This window comes from Vulpes vulpes, chromosome 16 (genome assembly GCF_048418805.1).
Source record: "Vulpes vulpes isolate BD-2025 chromosome 16, VulVul3, whole genome shotgun sequence".
Classification (NCBI taxonomy): Eukaryota; Metazoa; Chordata; class Mammalia; order Carnivora; family Canidae; genus Vulpes; species Vulpes vulpes.
Window position 1 is genome coordinate 23359208 of NC_132795.1, and position 22196 is coordinate 23381403.

The window sequence follows — 22196 nt, forward strand, 5'->3', positions numbered from 1 at the left end:
TACAATAGTGAAGTGAAATAAAAATATAAAATACATTTGGAAAGTACAACCTTAAAATAATAACAGTAATAAATCCCTAATCATAGAATATCACATATCCAAAATAGGCTAGTACAGTGGTAATTTGAAGGCGAAAGGTGATTTTTATTGTTGTTCCTTTAAATCAGCCTACACTGGCAATACACAAAGCAAGCTCTCTAACAGACAAGTTGTAATTCTTTTCAGAAAGGAAAACATTCCCTTCCACCTTTGTCCTTGATTTATATCCACCAAATCTTATTGAGGCATTTATAAATGAAGATCTTTTGATTCCAAGTGGCATAAGTTCGATTCAAATTAGTTTAAGGGGGAATAAAATAGAAAGTATTGACCTATATAACTGAACAACTCAAGAGTAGATTTGTTGGATGGATCCAGGACCTCAAATACCAGGTTTCAGTTAACAAGTCTTACATTCTCTCTCTCAGCTCTGCTTCTTCTGTATTAACCTTGTGCCAAGGCAAGTCTTCCACTCATGACATGGAGTTCCAAGCTTATATCCGACAGCCTCTGTTATCCTCTTAAAAAAAAAAAAAAGAGCCACTCTTTTCCAGGAATTCCACAAAATTTACAGATTTGGTTCTGAATGAGCCAGCTTAAATTGTGTACCTTTCAATAAATCAAAGCTCTCTAGATACATATAAAACACTGCAAATGGAGAATAAAAATAGAGGACTGAATAAATTCTGTTAAATATATTACCATTTAATACCATTGTAACTGGTATTAGGATGCTGGCCACCATGACAACATGCAGGTTTTGCCCCCCACACCAAGCAGTTCTCAATTCAATTCTGATACTATCTACCTATTGATATCGTTAGATCCCACAGGTTAAGGGCTCAATCCCATAAAACTGCCTCTCAATACCTCAGATGCCAATCACAAGTCCAGGCTGTCACCCGTGCTTCTGACCAACTTGCTATAGATTGGAAGTCAATGATCCCCCTCCTTGGGCTCAATTAATTCACAAAAACAGCTCACAGAACTCAGAGAAGGATGGGAGTAGGGTGAAATTTCCAACCCTTCAATCACTGTGGTAGGTTCTCCTGGCAACCAGCACCCATCCTAGGTACAGTTCAAAAGTCACCTCATTAACCTAACAAGAGACACCTTCATTTGTCACATCACATGGGAAATTCCAATTCCCAATTCCTAAAATCCAAATTTAGGAGTTCTATGCCAGGAACAAAGACAAAAAATAAATATGTATTTTTTATATCGTAAGTCACCATATCACAGTTTTTTGAAAGTATTTTCTATGTGTTCACTGCTTTTATCTCTAGAAAGAGCTCACTAATCTGTCTTCACTGCTTCGGCCTTATAATCTCCCAACCATTCTGCTACCTACTGAAATATAGTTTCCACTCCTAACACCTCTTGCCAAGGAGTTGACTGTGCTCCTTAATCCATACCTTATACTTTAGAAAATCCTTTGACACTGATGACCATTTCCTCCTAGAAATTTATATATGTATTTTTTACAGGTGCGAAATAGAGGCTTTTTTTTTTTTTAGAAATGCTCTTTTACACTTAGATTTCATAATACTACACTCCAACCTCTCTAGCTTTCCTTTTCAGTTTCTCATATGCATTCTCTTTGTTTTCTAGGTTAATATTTTTCAACATTTTATCCCTCTGCCCATTCCACATATTTTACATTGGTAATCTCTTCTGCATCCATTATTTTAAATACTAAATTTTAGCTAAATGACTGTGTATCTTCCACCCCATCTTTCTGAAATTCAGAAACCTTGCTAGAGACTACAGATGTTCAACAATATCTATATTCTCCTGTTCTTTATGAACAGTGAGCTAGGATGTAATTTTTAACCACATTTGCAGTTCAAACCGATTATGTGGTGGGTTCTAGGCAGCAAGAATGAGAGGAAGTGATATTTTCCACTTGTAGGGCTAGCCTATAAACTCCCCCGCCCCCCCACACCCGCCCACATGCAATACTCATTCTGTCAGGTGAATGAAAGAATGTCAGGCATCTGGAAGAAAGTCCTAGATGAAAAGTCTAAATTATTTTACAGAGCAGATTTCGTTCCACCTCTGCAATTCACATTGTACTTTTAAGTGAGAGAGAAATAAACTTTCTTGTGCTTAAACTACTAAGGGGTTGCCTGTGTCAACAGCTAATATTATTTACCTTAATACAGACACACGCACCTAACTGGTTCTGTAGCTTTGTCAAACCCAATCAGATACAAAGCAAGCTAATCATCTTCTTTCCCTCCCCCTCACCTCCTAAACTCCTCCTCCAGCTCTGATCTCTCTGTGACTATCTCATCCACTTAATTAAAAGGGATTAAAAATTCAGTTCAAAGGGAACTCTGCCAATGTTGAGTCCATTCTATCCTGTATTGAGCAGAGCCAATCATCAAGTGATCTCTGGAATCAAACCAATTTTTCTCTATGCCAGCTGCCACCACTTATTCCAGGTATCATGACCAGGCTAGATTACTACCACAGTCTCTTAATTGCTTTTCTTACTTGTATTCTTGCTTTTCTTCATTCTCCACAGTACAACCAGACTGATCTTTGAAAAATGCAAATATAGCCATTACTCTTTCAATATTCTGAGGATAAAGCCCAAATTCCTTAATATGGCTTAAGAGGCCATATATTATCTGTTTCTTGCATCTCTCTCCAAGCCCATCCTGTGTCATATTCCGTCCTCTACCATACCAAGCATCTTTCTGTTCCTTGAACAAATTATAGACTCTGCACTTCCTTCTGTTACTGTCTTCTACTAGTGAGCTCAGTGATGGCACTGCCACCATCTAATTTTTATGCTGCTGTATTTCCAGACCATTTGGTGTACGTTAGCATTCAATATTTGTTGAATGTCTGACAGACTAAGTTTGACCATAGACAATATCTACATGAATATCCTAGATAAAGACTGATATCCAAGTTCAGTCACATTAATATGCATAAATAAGAACCCCCAAAACAACAGTACTTTTGAAATAGTAATCAAGTAGTTAGGATAAAAGGTAGGTAGGTATAAGAAGGAGACTTATAAAGAGAATGGCTTAAAGAACAAAAACATTTATTTCCCTCGTATAACAGTCCTGATGTGGGTTGTCCAGATTGTTAGGGTGGTTCTCCATGTGGACACTCAAGAGCCCAAATCCTTCTGCTCATACTTATCTTCTCTACTCTTGGGGATAGTGTCACTATCACATGGTCAAAATTGGATCACTATGGGTTCAAGCCAGTGGGAAAAGAAGAGAACATGAAAGAGAAGGGAACATATGGGAGAAAAGAATATACAGGATGTACCAGTCAGGATTCCAACAGAAAAAAATAGAACCAAGTGAATAAATACATATTAAGAGATTTATTGCAAGGGATTGGCTTATGTGATTATGGCTTGGCAAGTTCAAAATCCATAGAGCAGGCTCTCTGGAAGGGCAGGCTGGATATTCTCAGGCAGAAATTGAAGCTTCAGTTCCCAGATAGAATTTCTTCTTCCTCAGGACAATATCAATTCTGCTCTTAAAGCCTTTCAACTGATTGGATCCCATCTTGACGATAGTCTCTTTAATTTAAAGTCAACTCAGATATTAATCACATCTACAAAATACCTTTACAGCAACACCTAGATTTGTGTTGTATTGAATAAGTATGGATGATAGTTTAGCCCAGTTGACGCACAGAACTGACCATCACAGAGAAGAGGGGAACATAGAGAAGGGACAAAGAACACCTAGAGGAGTATTGCCCACTGCCTTGAGTTCTAGGTGAAGTGAACATTTACTCCCAGTCACATTCCATTATTATACCTTAGTCACATGGGTACACCTAAGTGTAAGAAAATCTGAGAAATGTGGTCCAACCATGTGCTCAAGTCAAAAAGACAGTTTAGTGGATAACTACCAGTAGGCTCCACCTCAGCAATGAAAATTTTGAGAAAATAGATCTCAATTATTTGGCTCTACATGTTTGTTCTTTGTGCTACAGAACTGAGAGTACATTTTGCTCTTTCCAAAAGAATTCTTACTAATACCTAAACACCTGAAGACACTGTTAGTCCAGACCCGCTTATGTATACAACAGACAACACAAGGTTATCTCCTTGGCATTGGTTGCCCAGCCACAATTTTTACAGTAATAATAGGAGCTTTGTGATCCAACTTTGTTAATTACTTCTGCAAATTTCCTTCATCTATAGCCCTGCTAAATTCACTGCATCAGTATAATATCATTGACATTCTACACCTATTTAGAGTGAATTATTAAGAACCTGTGATTCTAGCAGTGAATTAAGAGGGAATAATACACTGAAATATTTTGGCTATCTACATCAGAGAGATCTGATCATGGAAGGGCAAGTTTCCTTCCTTTGCTATGTGTCCTAGGGTGTGACGACTCTGGGACTAGAGATGGGACAAATACCTCAGCTCTCTTGGCAGCTTTATTTCATTTTACTCATTCCCTCCTTTTCATATCTGTAGAAATGCTTCTAGAACAACCTGTCTCCTGGCACCTTTCCGTTTGTTTCCTCCTTATTCTCTCTCTCCCTAAAATCTAACTAGTAAACAAGTAAGGAAGAAATAGAGACAGACTCGAGCAGCATTGCTTTGCCCTCCTTCCAGTTTTGATTTCCCCACATGCAGCATTCCCACCAATGAAAAGGCTGAAGTGATACTATATTCATGAGATACCCTATCAGTACACTCCTACCGCCACAGGGACCTAAAACATTATGTGTGGCCAGGCACTGTAGTTACTATTCTATGTCCCGCTGCAAAAATGAGGTGAAGGTAATGAGGAATTCAAATAAGATATGATGCCTGTTCTTCAAAAATAGCAGTTAAGTAACATCATAGGTGAGAGAACAACACAATTAGGGCCCATCCTTTACTGAAAGACCCTTTGGGCTTTTATGAACATGCTTTCCTCCTCCCCTCTAGGCCTGTGTAAAAGTTTCTGACATTATTATTAAAGCAAGTTGGGAAGAAGGAAGGTTGGAATGAGGCTAGATTAGAAAGAGTTAATAAAACTAAGTCATCTATTCTATAAGAAGAATAAAGAGCTATCACCACCATTCTGAGGCATGATGTTAAGTTCTCCATAGTCCCTGAGAGTTTAAGCCTTCATTAATTGCTTGCCTTCTGAGTCAGGTACCTGTGCTAAGCACTTCATGTTTCTGAGTAGATTTACTTTTCTAATAAACAAATTCTGTGAGGTTAAGTGTGTGTAGCCCAAATTTTCAAATAAGGAAATCAATGTTCAGAGACGTCAACATATCAGACTACAAATAAGAGGCAGAGACATTACTCTCTGTGCTTTTTCTATCACATACACAAAAGATATTGAGTTATCTTTTTATGGAAGTTATTCTTCTTATGGAACAATCCAGAGTAGGTTTAAAAATGTGTACTTGGTAAGGATGTGAGAAATAAAAATGAATTATTAAAGGTTTTAATTAAGAGACTACAGAATATATTTTCTAAAGATGACAAAACTACTTGGATAAAGTAAGTTGAGGGCTAGATTGGGGAATAAGAATGGGTACAAGGACAAAGAAAATGAGGGAAGAACAAGAACCAGAAGTTCCAGTTCATCCTTTGGCTGCTAAAAAGTTTGTCTGAAGTTAGTCATAAGTAGAATCAAAAATAAATTCCAAAAAAATTCCAATACCTCAGAATTAGTGGGACTTAAGTTATAATAATATTAGATTTCTTTAGAGACCCAAGATATTAAAAATGAAATTTTATTTGCCTATGGTATTTTTGCTCCCTCATGATAAGTATGCCCTTTAAATAGTTATTACAAAATAATGTAGTTATCACTTTCTAAATGATTTCAGTCTATATTCTAGTTGTGCTTCAAGACTTAGCTCATGCAGTTCATCCACAGACAATTCCCGAAGCACCAAACTTCGTTTCTACCTCTATCAACATACCTTTTGCACTATAATAGAATTCCTTTTATATATATGTGGGTAGTATCTAACATGGTGGCTGATCATAATAGATACTAAATAATAGTCTGTGCTAAAAAGAAAGGGGGGAAAGGAGAGGAGGGGGAGGAGAATAAAGTAAAAGAGAGAAATAAAGAATACTGATGAGTTTCCTTGAAGATAGAGACATAGCTAAACACCAGAAATTTTTTTTTTTTTTGCTCACAATGTACTCACAGTCATGGAGAATAACACCATCATCATCAATGATAGCATTAATTGAGTGCCTACTATGTACCATACCCTTCTGTCTATATAGCTACCATTACTCTTCTCATCTTAATAGATTTTTTAAAAAGATTTTTATTTATTCATTCATGAGAAACACAGAGAGAGAAAGAGGCACAGACAGAGGCAGAGGGACAAGCAGGCTCCATGCGGGGAGCCCAACATGGGACTTGATCCCGGGTCCCCAGGATCACGCCCTGGGCCGAAGGTGGTGCTAAACCACTGAGCCACCCAGGATGCCCCTCATTTTAATAGATTAACACAGTTAGAAACTAAGCAACAAGACTGAAGTCACAGTAAATCTTGAAGCCATCATTTAAACCTTAGCAATGCAAGTCTAGATTCCATACTCATAACCAGAACTCTCTGCTGCCTTCCAAATAAACAGGTAACTGCATGTTTCGTGTCAAAAGAGAACTCTGCTCCAAATGCCAAAGGATGAGAGAGGAAGGAGTATTAGAAGAAGATGTATTCTGGGCTGGTGGGAGAAGTGAGGGTGCTTAGCTGGGGGCTGTGGAGCAGGCTGAGGAAGGTGTTTAGAGATGAGGTTATGTTTGGACTTCATCTTGAATGATGGGAAGGGATTCCAAATTTGTTTGATTGGAGATGCTGAAGAAGACAAGCCCAGTAAAAAAGAAAAATCTGCCCCATGCTGTAGATATCCAAAAGGGCATGGCATATTCTCCATGCAGAAGATAGCAAGTATGGGGAGGGAGGTGGAGGGATGTTGATAGAGAGCAGGGCTAGAGAATTTTGATGTGTCAAATGGATTGTGAAAAATATTTTTATCTTATTTTCACTCTACATTTAACAATCAACAATTTATTGAACACCTGCTACAAGCCGACACGTAGCAGTAAATAGAGACAGAAACATTTAATGAAGTTCACATCCTAGTGGAAGCTGACGATAAACTTATATAAGGTGGCATATAATGAGAAGGAAAATAAGCCAGGATAAGGAGATGCAAAGTGAGGGATAGGTGCTATCTGAGCTAGGGTGGTAAGGAAAAGCCTTGGTGATAGGGCATTTGAATAGAGATTTACATGGGGGAAGCCTTTATCTTACAAATGGGGCAAGTTGATGAGGAATTTCAAGCAGGGGTATGATTTGATCAGATTTCCCTTTCTGAAAGCCAAATTAGGCTGATAGCTTGGTGCAGAGAAAATTAAGGCTAATGAGAGGAAGGCCACATAAAAAGCTACTACAATAATCCAAATAAGAAAGTATGATACACTCAACTATAGCAGCAGCATCGGGCATGTGATTTTAAAATAAGAATAAGTTCTGAGGGGAACCTAGAATGCTGAGGAATTCTCTTTCTAGTAACTTGGACCAGAGGCAACTGTAGATGTGCTAAAAGGCAGAGGATATTGGGAAAGCTGACAGAGAGAAAGCCAAGAGTTATTTATTGCTCAGACTGTAGCATCAATGGAAACAGACATGAATGACTGAAGGAGAATCTCAATCATTCCCTCACTTCTGAAAGCAGGCACCACAAGAAAGGCAGAAGAAAACCTGGAAGTAGTCTTGGCTTGCAACACTGTAGTGCAATGTCCCAACTGTCATGGAAAGAAATGAAAGATAAAGGATTCTTTATCTTGAAGGCAGAGGCTTTGCCTCCTAATATCTTCCCACTCACAGAGACATTAATCTTCCCATGCTCAATCCCCCAAGAATGTGTACCCACCACTAGGGTCACTGGTCCTGCAAAGTAGCAAAGATAGCCAAGGACTGAAACCCTACAGTGGGGAAGAGGGTAGAGGTGAAGGTGAGATGCAGATGGGAGAAAGAGACAGGAGGGCCTGAGGTATGTCTGAGCTGGTTTCACCAGCCCTACCATGAGACTAAAAGAACTAAAGGTAAACAATCCGTAAAGACAACAAACACCAAAGCCCACCATTGAGATGGGCCACAGGGTGCTTTAAGACAATTAGGACAATACCCAGCCTGGAGGCTGAGGATGGCATGAATTCTCAATGTTTCTCCTTCCCTAAAATTTACAGGGTTGTTTGTAGGTGGGATTTTTGAAGAAAATGTGAGGATGAAACCAGGTAAATAGGTAATGGATGTGCCACAAGGTATTGATGATTGCACGTTTTTTAGAATGAGGACAAATTTAAATGATTTTAAAACATTCTAACATTTTTATATTTTAGGGTCTATTTCACAAACAGATGTAAAATTTACAAAAACAATACCACCAGGGATAGAGAATAAATGGAATTTCACTATTGTGCTAACATTTTACTTGGAATCATACAATGGTAAATCTAAGCAAACTTAATAAGTTAATGTGCACATGATCATCCCCAAGAAAACCACTAAAAAGTAATATAAGGAGATGCAACTAAAAAGTCTATGAAGACAGAATAATAAAACATAATTGACTCCAAAGAAGTTAGGGAAAGGAGAAAGAGAAAACCAAAACCATGTAGTACCACTAAGAACACATTGCAAATAGGTGAATCAAACCCAACTATATAAATAGTGACATTAAAAGTAAGGGGACTAAACATTCTGTGTAAAAGGCAGAGATTGTCAGATGGATAAACAGGTACGACCCAACCACTTTGAGGTCTCAAGAGTCTGCCTGTTATACAAAGAGCTACGTGGAATGTAAAAGGAGCTGAATAAGCAAACACTAAGCATAAGAAATATGATGTTACCTAAATATCAAAGTTGACTTAAAGAGTATAGCACAAATAGGAAATCTATCAGAATCATAAAATGGTTAATTTATATATATATATATATATATATATATATATATATATATATAATTCATATATACATGTATATGTGTGTGTATATCTATATCTATATCTATATCTATATCTATATATCCTAAATGGCTATGAATCTAATTATAGAAATATAAGATAATTTTTTTAAGATTTTATTTATTCATGAGAGACACAGAGAGAGAGAGAGGCAGAGACACAGGAGGAGGGAGAAGCAGGCTCCATGCAGGGAGCCCGATGTGGGACTCGATCCCGGGTCTCCAGGATCACGCCCTGGGCTGCAGGTGGCACTAAACCGCTGCACCACCGGGGCTGCCCAAGATACATTTTAAAAAACATGGCAGATTCAATGCACATTTATAAATGGAAAGATTAATACTCTGTTCAGTAATGAATAGAGAACCTAGAAAAAATATCAATGGTGATATATAGATATAAATGATACAGTGATATATATAGTGATACAGAATGGAACATCCAATCATATAACAATATATTTATACAACATTAAGCCTAATAATTATAAAATGCATGTTCAAGTGTACATTGCATGGACTCTACAGTGGACCATAACATGAGTCAAAACATAGTTCAAAGGTATCCTATCTGCCTAGATAGGTCCATGAACTTCACATTAGTCCACTCTACAAATATAGCAGGTCAACCAAGCTGAGCCAAAACGGCAAGTGTCCCAGATGTCAGTAAAACATGCACAATCCTCAGAATAAAAGATGAACTCAGTGAAGATTTAAGAGCTTACCAAACTAGCGCACGTTTCTAGGGGCCCAGGGGTACAGCACACACTAGAACAACTCAGTAAGCCCAATGAGCTTACCAAATCAGTGTTTCTAGGGCCTGTGTATTCATCCATCCCAACTGTTGTGACTACTTCTCTTAGGTACCCTTGTGGCAGCACTGAGGTGCCCAATGGCACAGGCTCCGAGGCTGCATCAGCTAAGTGGCCAGTTGCCATCAATAGAACCTTACACTAAGTCCCCAGTATGACACCATCCTTTAAGGGATGGTCGCTTGATTGCTTTGGAAGGGACAGTGATTGATCTTGATTGGAATCTACAACAAAGCTACAACAAATTGGATAACCTAGATGAAATGGATAAATTCATGGAAACACACTATTTTCCAAGACCAAATCATGAAGAAATAGCAAATACGAATAGATCAATTTCTAGTAAGGAGATTGAATCTGTAACCAAAACCGCCCAACAAACAAAAGTCCAAGAGCAGATGGTTTCACAGGTAAATTCCACCAAACATTGAAATAAGAAATCATCTTTGTCCTTCTAAAACTATTCCAAAAAATTGAAGAGGAGGGAACACTTCCAAACCCATTTTCTGAGACTAACATTACCCTAATAAATGATTACATGATGGATTTAAAATCTATTCCAGAATCCTACGGATGACCTTCCGGTGTCAAATTCTGCCTCCACTAGTAACTAATGGCTGTGTTACTCTGGATAAGGCTCTTGCCTTCTCAGTGCCTTGGTTTTCCCATAAATAAAATGGGTATAATAGTACCTACCCCATAGGATCTGTATGGGGTTAAACTAAATAGTAAGCACTATAGGTACTTATCTAGGCTGCTGACCAAGCAGGGCCCATGACACGGCAAGGTCGTCAGGGAAGGGAGGATTTGACCTAACCTCCTGCCACTCCACCTGGGCACCTGCACGCTAGGGTGACGGTGCAGTCTTGCCACCCTCCAATTGCTCTGGCACATGGCAGTGCAGGGGGTAGCACGTGAGTCAATGAGGCTGGACACCAGGGACTTGGGGGCGCCTGCAGCCATGCACCAAGTCAGGCTATGAGTAGAGAACTGCGGGGGATGGGGTCCCAGCATGCAAGGCCCCAGAACAGACAATGCAGAGCATGACTGCGGTGGGCTTGCATGGGCCAGGGTCCCCACAATCCCTGCCACTTAGAGAGCAGAGCGCACCCCACTCCACCCACACTGGGACTGTCCCACGCCTCCCCTGGGTGGCTCTGTGGAGCTGTGTGTGCAGCCTGGCCCCGACCTGTGGCGAGAGCAGCACATGTTGACCTCAGCAGCCACAGGCAAGAGATGGAGGGGGTTAGGCAGGCCCAACCGGGTAGCGGCTCCTCGTGCAGCTGCCACCACTCCTCATGCCACCACTGCCACTCTTCATGCCACCACTTACTCCTCGTGTGGCCCCAAATTTATATAACACTTGAAACTGTGCTTTCCAAATATTTTTGTCATGATCCTTCTGCATGTCTCCTTACTTCAAGAATTCGTAGTTTGCTGATAGCTTTATATGAAAGCAATCTACCGGGAGCTACCACACAGCACACTACAAGCACGTGAGGCAGACATAATTTTTTATGTGTGTCATAAGGTGCAAAGAATGAGGACAGGGGTTAAACTCTTGGTTTCTGGTTGAGACGTGGTTTGTAACTCAGTCCTGTTTTCCAGTGTCCCTGCCACAAAGAGTTCAGTAAGTGCTTGTCAACTGGGAAGCAGTGTTTGGGTCTCTAGTGGCCACTTGGCAGCTGGCCCATTTGGGGACTAGAGTTACCTTCAGTCTGCCACTCACCGTTGACTCTGAAAAGGAACCAGAACAGGGCAGAAAGGAAGGGAAGCTGGCCGCTTGCCAGACTCAAGATGTGGGGACATGAGGAGTCTTCCAAATTTCTCCTCCAGCTATTCAGCCCAGGCTCTCCAAAAGGGAAGGATGGTCCCTGCCACCAGTAGGTGAATAATCATCTACATGTTCAATATCCACTTATTTCTGCTCCACAAGGGGCAAGTATGATGTTAGAGGGAATGAGAGCGAGAGAACAAGAATGAGAAATAGCTACGTAGCTTTCCACCTACTGACCTTCCCCAAGTGGGACTGTGAATCCATTGTTCCCTTGGCCACTTGGTGCCCAAGTGCCTCCCATGATATGAACATCTTGCTGAGCTTTTCTATTCAAACATGCAGAGTTTGTTTTGTTTTTATTTTTTGGTACAGTAAGTCGTCTAAACACAGACACTTGACCTGGATCTCAGTTATAGAACCACTTTGTTGAGCCTGTAAGAGATGGTATGTTGATCCCCACCATGGTATTTTCCCAAGGGATTTTCAAAGGTTATTTGACATTTCATGATTTTCACCTCATATACTGGGCTTAGTATCTAACTCTAGATCTCTAATAACAAGAACCTGTTCCTGATGAACTGAGAGAAAGCAACTCTTTCCAGCCAGGAGTAGTTGTTGCCATTTTGAATAACAAGTAGATTTCCCAACTCAGTAATATGATCAAAGGCACAGGTATGAAGACAAGGTTCACAGACAGGTGTTTTGCTCTGAACAAGCCATACTTAGCCAAGACTTCCAAACTGTGAATAAATAGGTTTATGTCTTTCTCCAATGATTAAGTCTTATAAAATTTCTTCTATTTCATAAACTATTCCCTTCTTACAGTCTTCTGGGTATCCCTTATTCTAGTTCCTAGACCATTTTCCTCTTACCCTACACTCATGGTCTGGAATTTTTGTCTATGCTGTTCCCTCAGAATGGAGAGTCCTTCCTTCTATCTTTTACAATCACAGAAATCACATTCTTCCTTCAATAATAGTCTCTCCTATAAATGTCTTTCTTAATCTAGCCACCATGTACCCTTGTATAGTTGTCTAGTTAAAACTCAGGATGTAGTTAATGTACCAGTGCATGAGATAACAGGGAAAGGCCTTTGAACTACATGTAAAGTGCTCTAAAACTGTTACATAACTTTTTCTACTTTGCATTATAATTACTTGTCTTCTTTCTTATATTAGTTTCCTATTGCTTAGCCATCAAGCTTCAGATGACTCCAGCCAAAGTGGTCATCTCGCTGTAACCACATGAAAGATCTTAAACAAGAACCACTCGGCTGAATCCTATCAACCAGAACCTTGAGAGATAATAAATTTTAAAATACTAAGTTTTCCAGGGATTTTTGTTAAGCAGCAACAGAAAAATAGAACACAGCCAAAAGCATTCCAAATGATACAAAGATCTAGAAGCTATGAATAAATTTCTTTGTACACAGGTGTCTTCTGGGGGGAATAAAAGGAGGATGCTGCCAAAGTCTGAGACACAAACAGGAAGCAGAGGATGGCAAGAAACTGGAACCAGGGATGATTTGGCATCATTTAAGAATCTGGGAGAGCGGCTCCTGTGTGGCCCAACAGCTGAAGGTCTGCCTTTGGCTCAGGTCATGATCCTGGGGTCCTGAGATCGAGTCCAACATTGGGCTCCCTGCAGGAGCCTGCTTCTCCCTCTGCTTCTCTCTGTGTGTTTCTCATGAATAAATAAAATTTTAAAAAAGAATCTGGGAGATTTAATAGTCCCCAGAAAAAGTCATTGAACCATTTATTACACACACCACAAATAATAAGAAACTAAGCAGAGGACAATAAATAAGTGAATGAATAGGACATAACAGAACTGGGACTTGGTAGTTTATGGTGGTTGTCATCATTGCTGTCATTCCCCCTGTTACCCAACACTGCTATGTTGTGCCTGGCCTATTGTTATCCCTCAAGTCCTGTAATCTGAGCACACGGAGGCACTGCCTCCCACAGCTCTCTTCAACAGCAGGCTTGGCCACAGTGACCCTCACTGCTGCCCTCAACGTGTAGCATCCAGGGCCACAGCCATTGTCCAGCCATCCCTTACGAGACCCCTGCATACAAGTTGGGCATAGTGTTACCACTTGGAATCCTCAGGCCACATTTTCTCCCTATTCTCTGAGAGTGACTTTCTGGACCTTGGGTCTCTCCACTCTAACCATCAAACTCATCTTTCTCTAGAGAAATCCAGGCTAATCCATCAATGATATAGAAACCCTTAAACTAGCTTGTTTTGGTTTTTAAATATTTTATTTTTAAGTAATCCCTATACCCTATGTGGGGCTCAAACTTACAACCTCAATGTCAATAGTTGTATGCCCTACTGACTGAACTAGCCAGGCGCCCCAACCCTTAGACTATTTATTCCAACCAGCAAATGAAGTCAAGGTGGAGACAAGCACCAGAGGGGCTCAGGCTCTAGGAGCCCCCTCAAGGTTGGTCTCTCCTTCCTGGGATGGGTGATGGGAAGTGAAAAGAGTCCACAGGAAGGAGAAAAACAGCTTTTCTTTTTCTAATAGTTCTCATGTTATTTGAGAGATATTGCACATGTTATCTGAGAAAGCAGAATTTGGTATTCTAGTCCATGGGGAAAAAAATCATTCTGAATTCTTGCAGTACATATAAATTGTTTCCTAACGAAAATGATGAAAGGATATATAAAAGGAAAGAAATGAAGGTAAAAAGTTCACAGAGAAGATTTTCCTAATTTATAGCCTAGCCTTCTCTTGAAATGAACAGTATTTCAGTTCATATCAAGATAATTAATAGACCTGAAAAAGCAGTATTCCTAAAAAAGGTGATACTTAAAGGGCCTGTTGCATTAAAAAGCAAAATATACTACACAGCATAAAATTGTCCTGTGTGTCCATGTCATAAATTCAGTCTTTCCAAAAGGGCAAAACCATCTTAAGGTTCAGCATTTCGGGTATTAAACACAATCAGCTAAACATGAAAGTCGGTTTTGATATTGATAGATTAACATGCCAATTTGAAGTAGTAACATTTAACAAAACCTGGAAGCAGTTTTAAAAGGGCCATTTCCAGAGGTATCATCATTCAACCACAGTTTCTTGCAATAGAGAGCAAAGTAATATGAAGTTCTAACTCCTTGGTCTCTCTCAAAGGCAACAGCCCCATGGGAAGCCATTGCGGCTGGCACCAGAAGAGTGGATGCCTGGTCGGGCACTGCAAGACACTGACCCAGACACTCCTTCCCTCATCCCTACTTAGGGGATAAAATCACTCATACTGCCTGCCTCTCAGGGGCTCAAATGGGAAGTATGTGAGAAACGTGTGCAATCCCTTTTCAAAACCCTATACAATTGCTAATTACCATTTTTATTATGTTGTCTAGGAGAGCCTTATAGTAGTTGAGATATTGTCCTGGAAGAGGATAGAAGGGACTGTGCTCCAAGAATTCAGGATGCTCAAGGTTACAACATGTGTGTGTGTGTGTGTGTGTGTGTGCGCGCGCGCACGTGGGTGTGCACGTATGTGTCGACCGTGTCACAAAAGGACAATAAGTAGGAAAGCAATGTTTTCATGAATAAATACACAAAGAAATACTTGTTTGGGCACAATTCTTCCCCAGGTAAGCTCAAGTCCCTTTAACTTTCTTAGTATTTTAATTCTTCACTATGAAAATTTTCAAACGTAATGCAAAAGTAGAAATATGTAATGAACTTCCGTGTACCCATCAGATGGAATCACAAAGATCAACACTCTTGTTTATTAAGGACTGAACTGCATCTCCCCCAAATTCACATGTTGAAGCCCTAACCTCCTATACCTCAGTGACTATGTTTGAGACTCGGCCTTCAAAAAGGTAGTTAAGTTAAATTAAAGTCCTTAAGGTGAGCCCTAACCCAATCTAAAGGTGTCCTTATAGGAAGAAGAGATCAGGACACAGCAGAGACCAGGGCTACCCTCACGCAGACAAAAGCCATGTAAGGACATACAGAGCAGATGGCCACCTGCAAACCAAGGAGAGAGGTCTTGGGAGAAACCAAACCTCCCAGCACTTTGGTATTGGATTCCTAGCCTCTACAGCCATAAGAAAATATATTTCTAATGTTTAATCCACTGTATTTAGTCTGATACTTTATGACAGCCATAGCAGAGCACCCTGCTGTTCTTGTTTCCTCCATCCCTCCACCTTTTTCCTAGAGTTCTTGTGTAAATTTGTCACAATTACAACATTGCTCTTTAGCTAATGGGTACCCTGTGCAATCCTGAAAGAGCAGTTAAAGACATGTTCCAGGACACTTACTGTCATCCTGGGCCACAAGAACAGCCAGTGTCTATTACCGAAGGACCTGAGGTTGGTACCCAGAGAAGGAGGGAAACGTGGTCACTTGTGTTCATATAAGGGGACAAGGTCCAGGGTACCTCCCTCATAGACCAGAGAGAGTACCACCATATTTTCTACTTTAAATTATGCCTCTTTATGGTGTAAACCAGTTTTTTGCAAGATTTATTGCTGCATTTTTGGAGATTTATTGTTATAGAGTCAGAGCATCCATGATCTACTCTACGTGGAAATTATGAAAATATTAACCCAAAGTAGAAGGTAGAGCCTTACATCCTAATAAAAATGAAGTCTACTCAAAGTAAGAATCTACTCACCTTACAGGGCTGTCAGCAACAGCATGTACCTATGTCACCCCTGAATAGGAATATAGCCCGGCAGCCACGCCACAGAGATAAAAAGTCAACATCACAGCTACGGCAAAAGGCCAAGTGGGAAAGTTATAAACTGCAGGAGAGCTGGCACTTGCCAAACTCAACTAGACATGTGTTCCCATAGAATATGGGCCAGAGGCTATTTCCACAAGTCTTTCAATTCCACATCTAAGGGTATGGAAGGATTCAAGATTGAGCAAAGTTGCAGGCTCTATTCATCTATTTTCTCATCTCCAACTTGAACTTCTGGCCAGTATGAAGTAACAGATTAAATTTATTTTCATGCATGAAACAACTATAAAAAATAAACAAAATACATGAAACTAATCCTCCCATTATATTACACATCAGGCAACAAAGAATAATGACCTCTGGGACACAGGAAATAAAAGACATGGGCCATATAAATATCTAACTTTACTCCTTGGAAAAATTTCCAGACTATGATGGGAGGAAAAGTCCAAGCAAAACACAGTGATCTCCCTGAGTTAAGGATATAGAATTAATCTATGAGGACCCCATATTGCTTATGTTTATAGGACAGAGTACTAGACAGGTGATAGCCACACAGAGAGAGAACCCCAGAATTTGCAGAGGAATCCCCCAACTGTTCAGTTGATGACTAACGAGCACATGCATTTGAGGGAACTACCTAAATCTGGCAAGGGTGAGATGAGGGGCGTGGGGAGTGGCAGATATGCAAATGATTGGTGGGAACAGTGTCCAGAGATCACACACAGAATCAAGAACAGTGTCTGCTCCCAACAAAGTAGAAAACCTCATAATTCATGGAGCATTTCTTAGAGAACTAAATTTCTTGCCTAAAGTAGCAGGGAAAATATAATCCCTGACTAAATGCTCTAACAAAGCTTAAAAGCAAGGCACAAAACATCAAAGGGTTTCTAAGTAACTGCATTGCAAAATATTGCAGAATAAATATTGCATAATATTTAAAGGAATACAAAGTGTCTGGCACCCACTAAGATAATACACAGTATCTGGCATCCAATAAAAAATTGCCAGGCATATAAAGCACCAAAAAACTACAACCATAGGAAGAAAAACCAAAACGAGCTCATACATTATATGGATGATAAATAGCAGATAAGGACAGTAAAACAATAGCATTGTATTATTTTATTATTGTTACTGTACCATAACTATTATTAGAATTGTATTCTATATATCCAGTAAATTAGAGGAAAGGTTAAACATGTTAAGACATGGAAGATGTAAAGATGACTGAATCTGAATATTTAAGAGGTGTCTGAGATGAAAACCACACTGATGGCATTAACATCAGGTTAGTCACCATAAGGCAAAAATTACTGAACAGGGAGATATAGCAATATAAACTATCCAAAATGAAATACTGAGAGGAAAAAAAAGACCCCCCCAAAATGAGCAGAGCATCCATGAACTGTGGGGCAACTTCAAGGAGCTAGATATATGGATAATTAGTATCCTAAAAGGGCAGAAAGACACAGAAAATATTTTAAAACATAATGGTCAAATTTTTTCCACATTTCATGAAAACTATAACTCGACAGATCAAGAAGCTCAACAAATTTCAAGCAAAAGAAAGATGAAAAGGGGTGCTTGGGTGGTTAGCCGGTAAAGCATCCAATTCTTGATTTCGGCTCAGCTCATGACCTCTGGGTTGTGAGATGGAGTGTCTGGCTGAGCACAGAGCCTGCTTAAGGTTCTCCCTCTCCTCCATCTCTCCCTCTGCCCCTCCCGTCTTCCCACTCAAAAAAAAAAAAAAAAAAAAAAAGAAAGAAAGAAAGAAAAAAGAAAAGGAAAGGAACGGAAAAGAGGAAAAGAAACATGAAGAAAATTTAACAAGGCACATCATAATCAAATTCTCAAAACTAGTGGTAAATAAAAATCTTAAAAGCACACATAATTTAAAAGATATGTAAGGAGAAACAAAGAGAGTCGTAGTATATTTCTTGTGGGAAACAATATAAGTTAGAAAACAGTAAAGCAATGTTTCCAAAGTACTAATAGAAGAAAGGGGGTGGAGAAGGACCTGGAATTCTTTACCCAGTGAAAATATCTTCCAAAAATGAAAGTGAATAACACCAATGCTATGCAATTTCTTCAAGAAAATAATTCATATTCTGAGGCAGCATTGCCAAACTAGATGAAGATAGTACAAAAAAAAGACAACTATAAGTCATTCTGCCTCATGAACATAGATGCCAAAATCCTCAATAAAATATTAGCTAATTAAATCCAGCAATATGTAGAAATAATAATACGTCACAACTGAGGGGTGTATCTCAGAAATGCATGGTTGGTTCAACATCACAAAAATTAACATAAGCCATTGTACTAACTGAATAAAAAGAAAAATCACATGATGATACAAATTGAGGGGTGCCTGGGTGGCTCAGTCAGTTAGATATCTGCCTTTGGCTCAGGTCATGATCCCAGGGTCCTGGGATGGAGCCCCATATCAGGCTCTCTGCTTAGCGGGAGCCTCCTTCTCCCTCTCCTTTTGCACCTCCTCCTGCTTGTGTGCTTGGTTACACACATACCCTCTCTTTCTGTCATAAATAAGATCTTTAAAAAAAAATTACCAGTTGATTCAGAAAATGCATTTGAAAAATCCAACATGCATTCATGATTAAAACAACAAAAAATTCCACAAACTAGGAATAAAAGGGAACTTCCTTAATCTAATAAAACTCATCTACCAAAGAAACCTACAGCCAACATAACTCTTAATGGTCAAACCCTCAGTGCTTTCTAAGAAGAGGAACAAGGCACACATGTCTGTTACCTACTCCTTTCCAGCATCATACTGGGCAACCTAGGCAATGCAATAAGGCATGAAAAAGAAATCCCTATATGTGGTTAACATAATTGTTATGGCACAGACAATCCCTAGGAAGGTACAACAAAGCTCCTAGAACAAGCGCATCAAGGTCACAGGATACAAAATCAATATACAAAAAAAAAATCATACTTCTATACATTAGCAATGAAATGGAAAATTCAAAAAAAAAATGTTTTACTTACATTAGCTCCAAAAAAAAAAAAAATGAAACACTTAAGTATAAATCTAACAAATTATGTGTGGCATATGTGGGAAACTATAAAATGCCACTGAAATAAATCAACGATAACCTCAATAAATATGAAACACATCTTCATAGATTGTGAGAGTCAACATAGTTAAGATGTCAATTTTTCCCAAGCTGATTGATGTATTAAATGTAATTCCAACCAAAATCCCGGAAGTTTTTTTCAGATGCAGGCAAACCAATTCTAAAATGCATGTTGGAAGACAAAGCCATTGTCACAGCCAAAGTCATTTTGATAAGCAACAGAGTTGGAGGACTCACACTACCCAATTTTAAACACTGAAGATTAGGAACAACCAGAACTCTTGTATGTTCCTAGTGAGATTGCAAAAATAAGTGAGCCTTTCTTGAAAAGAGTTTGGCAGATTTTTAAAAGTTAAACATACACTTTCCATATGATCCATCAGTCTCACTTTTACGTATTTAGCCTAGAGCAAGAGTTTTGTGTTTTTGTAAATAAAGCTTTATTGGAATGCAGCCATTCATTCATGTAGATAATGGCTTTTCTCATACTTCAATGGCAGAAATGAGGAATTGCAACAGAGATTAAACATCCAGAAAGGCCTAAATTATCTGTCCTCTTATAAAGTTTGGGGATCTCTTCCTGGAGAAACCAACACAAATGCAACACAAAAACCTGCACGCAAATGTTCATAGCAGCTTTATTTATACTTGAAAAAACAAACAAAAACCTGGAAATTCAAATGTCTGTCAGTGTGAATGGTAAACAAACTATGGTAAATCCGCACAATAAAATTTTACTCTGCAGTACAAAGGAATGCATGACTGGCACGGTCAACGACATCAATGGATTTCAAAATAATTATGCTGAAATAATTATTTCATGGGTGGGTATCTATCTGGTCAAACACTTTAAATGTGTAGTTTGTTATATGCCAATTATATCTCCATAAAGCTACTAAAAGCCCAGACCCACCTTAGTACAACACCCATACTTTAACCACTGCTCTAGCTCCCCTGTGGAGACCAGAAGGAGGTACAGCATGCAAAGCCCCAACAACTGATCTCAGGCTATAAACAGCCTGCAGTCCTTTCATCTCCAAGGCTCTAACCTGGAGGGTAGGTCTCCCGAGGAAGACAAAAGCTGCCTCTTCACAGCACTCCTCCAGCAGAAGTCCGAGCCAGAGCCACAGGCCTCCCTGAGAACGGACCTACAGTGTTTGCCCTCATCTGGGGTCAGCTGCCCCATCCACCCTGGCTGCCCCAACCTGGCCTGGGTGGAGCTTCTCAGAAGTCAAAGAGACACCTGGGCACCTCTCCTTCTGAAACTTCAAGGAACCAGAAGAGCGTAGAACTTATTTAAAATAGTGTCCATCATGGGTTGGAGTCTTGGGAAGCAGGTGCTGAGATAACACCTGTGAAAGGCAAGGGGGAAGAGGCAAGACTGGGTATGTTGGGGGGGTGCGGGGGGGATCAAATGTGACAGAGGCAGACTTGGAGGAGTTCTCTAGAGTGTCCTTTCCCCAGAGAGGCCGCGAGTCAAGCCCAGATGGTTGGCGATTTGTGCTTCTGCCGGGCTCACTCATTAGCTGCGGTGTGATCAGGAAAGGGTGTGACAGCGGCTGACACTCTCTACAACTGCAGCTAACCCTGCATGAGCTGATGGCTGCATGCTGCCGTCCTGTCCACACCTGATCCTCTTAGAGTGGGTATGGCTTAATATAGTTATATATCTAATTTTTAAAATTATTTTTAAAATCAGGATGCAAAATATAAGTGTAGTCTCTTCTGCCCTTTGGCTAGGCAGGAAACTCCAGACTTGGGAAAAGAAATGGGGTCCTAGAATTACAGACAGATCAATGTCACTAAGTTCTCTTGTTTTTCACACACTGGCCAAGGTTTCCAAGCTTTGTCACCTTGTGCAAGATGATGGTGGGTGGCAGGTTTAAGAGCTAGCTAAAAATTAAAAAGTAAAACCACATACGTATTAGGAGGAAACTGCATATTGTATTCAGACTGAGAAAGCAGAGAACTAAACATTAATTATGTGTATGCTCGACCAGTTGTAGGTGCAACGCAGTAAAAAAAAAAAAAACTGGAAGAAGATAATGAGGCAGCCAGCAGGGGCTGAGAATCCTATTTATGGTGCTGTGAGCTTAAAATGAGTGTCTGCAGGAGCAGCAGGAATGTGATTAACAATAGGAGAATTTCAGGGAACAGTTGTGGCGGTAGCAAGAGTCTGCCAAATATCAATAGCAAAATGTTAGTATGCTACTGAATCAAGAAAAGGAACAAGTAATTATGAGGTGGTATTTCTCAAAAGTGAACTGTCAGGAGTAGGCTTTTATTAATCAAGTGATAATGTTTTGCTGCTGAGTGATCCTGTTTATCGAGTGGAGAAATAATGAATCAGAATTCACAGAATGTTTGAAATTCTGGTCTATGACAATAAAATGCATTGCTTTTAATGATGAAGGAACACTTCTAGAATTTCCATGGAAATTAAGTCAGGGACAAGTCTAAATAGGATTCGCACTAGAATAAATGGTAAAATAAGCAAAACTAGGCCTCTGGTACCTCTTCTCTCAGTTGTTCATCTCTTTCACACAGGGCCTTGGGGCCCCAGCAGCTAATGCCCCTCTTCCTCTGTTGGGCCCACTCTTAACCTAATCTACCTCTGGTCGGCTCCCACACACCAACTGTTTTCCAACACACTGGCTGTGTGGTTTTTATCCTTGACCACCTTGGAGAGTGCATGGCAGAGAGCCACAAGGTCCCTTTCCTAATCTCTGTGAAGCAAATTAACCCTACTGTAAATTATCCTTCCAGAA

General features: G+C 39.8%; 1 pseudogene; it reads right to left on the reverse strand.

Annotated features, from left to right (window-relative positions):
- Positions 1-11246, reverse strand: part of LOC112922808 (large ribosomal subunit protein uL16-like) — a 44804-nt pseudogene extending 33558 nt beyond the window's left edge.
- Positions 11247-22196: the final 10950 nt, after the last annotated feature.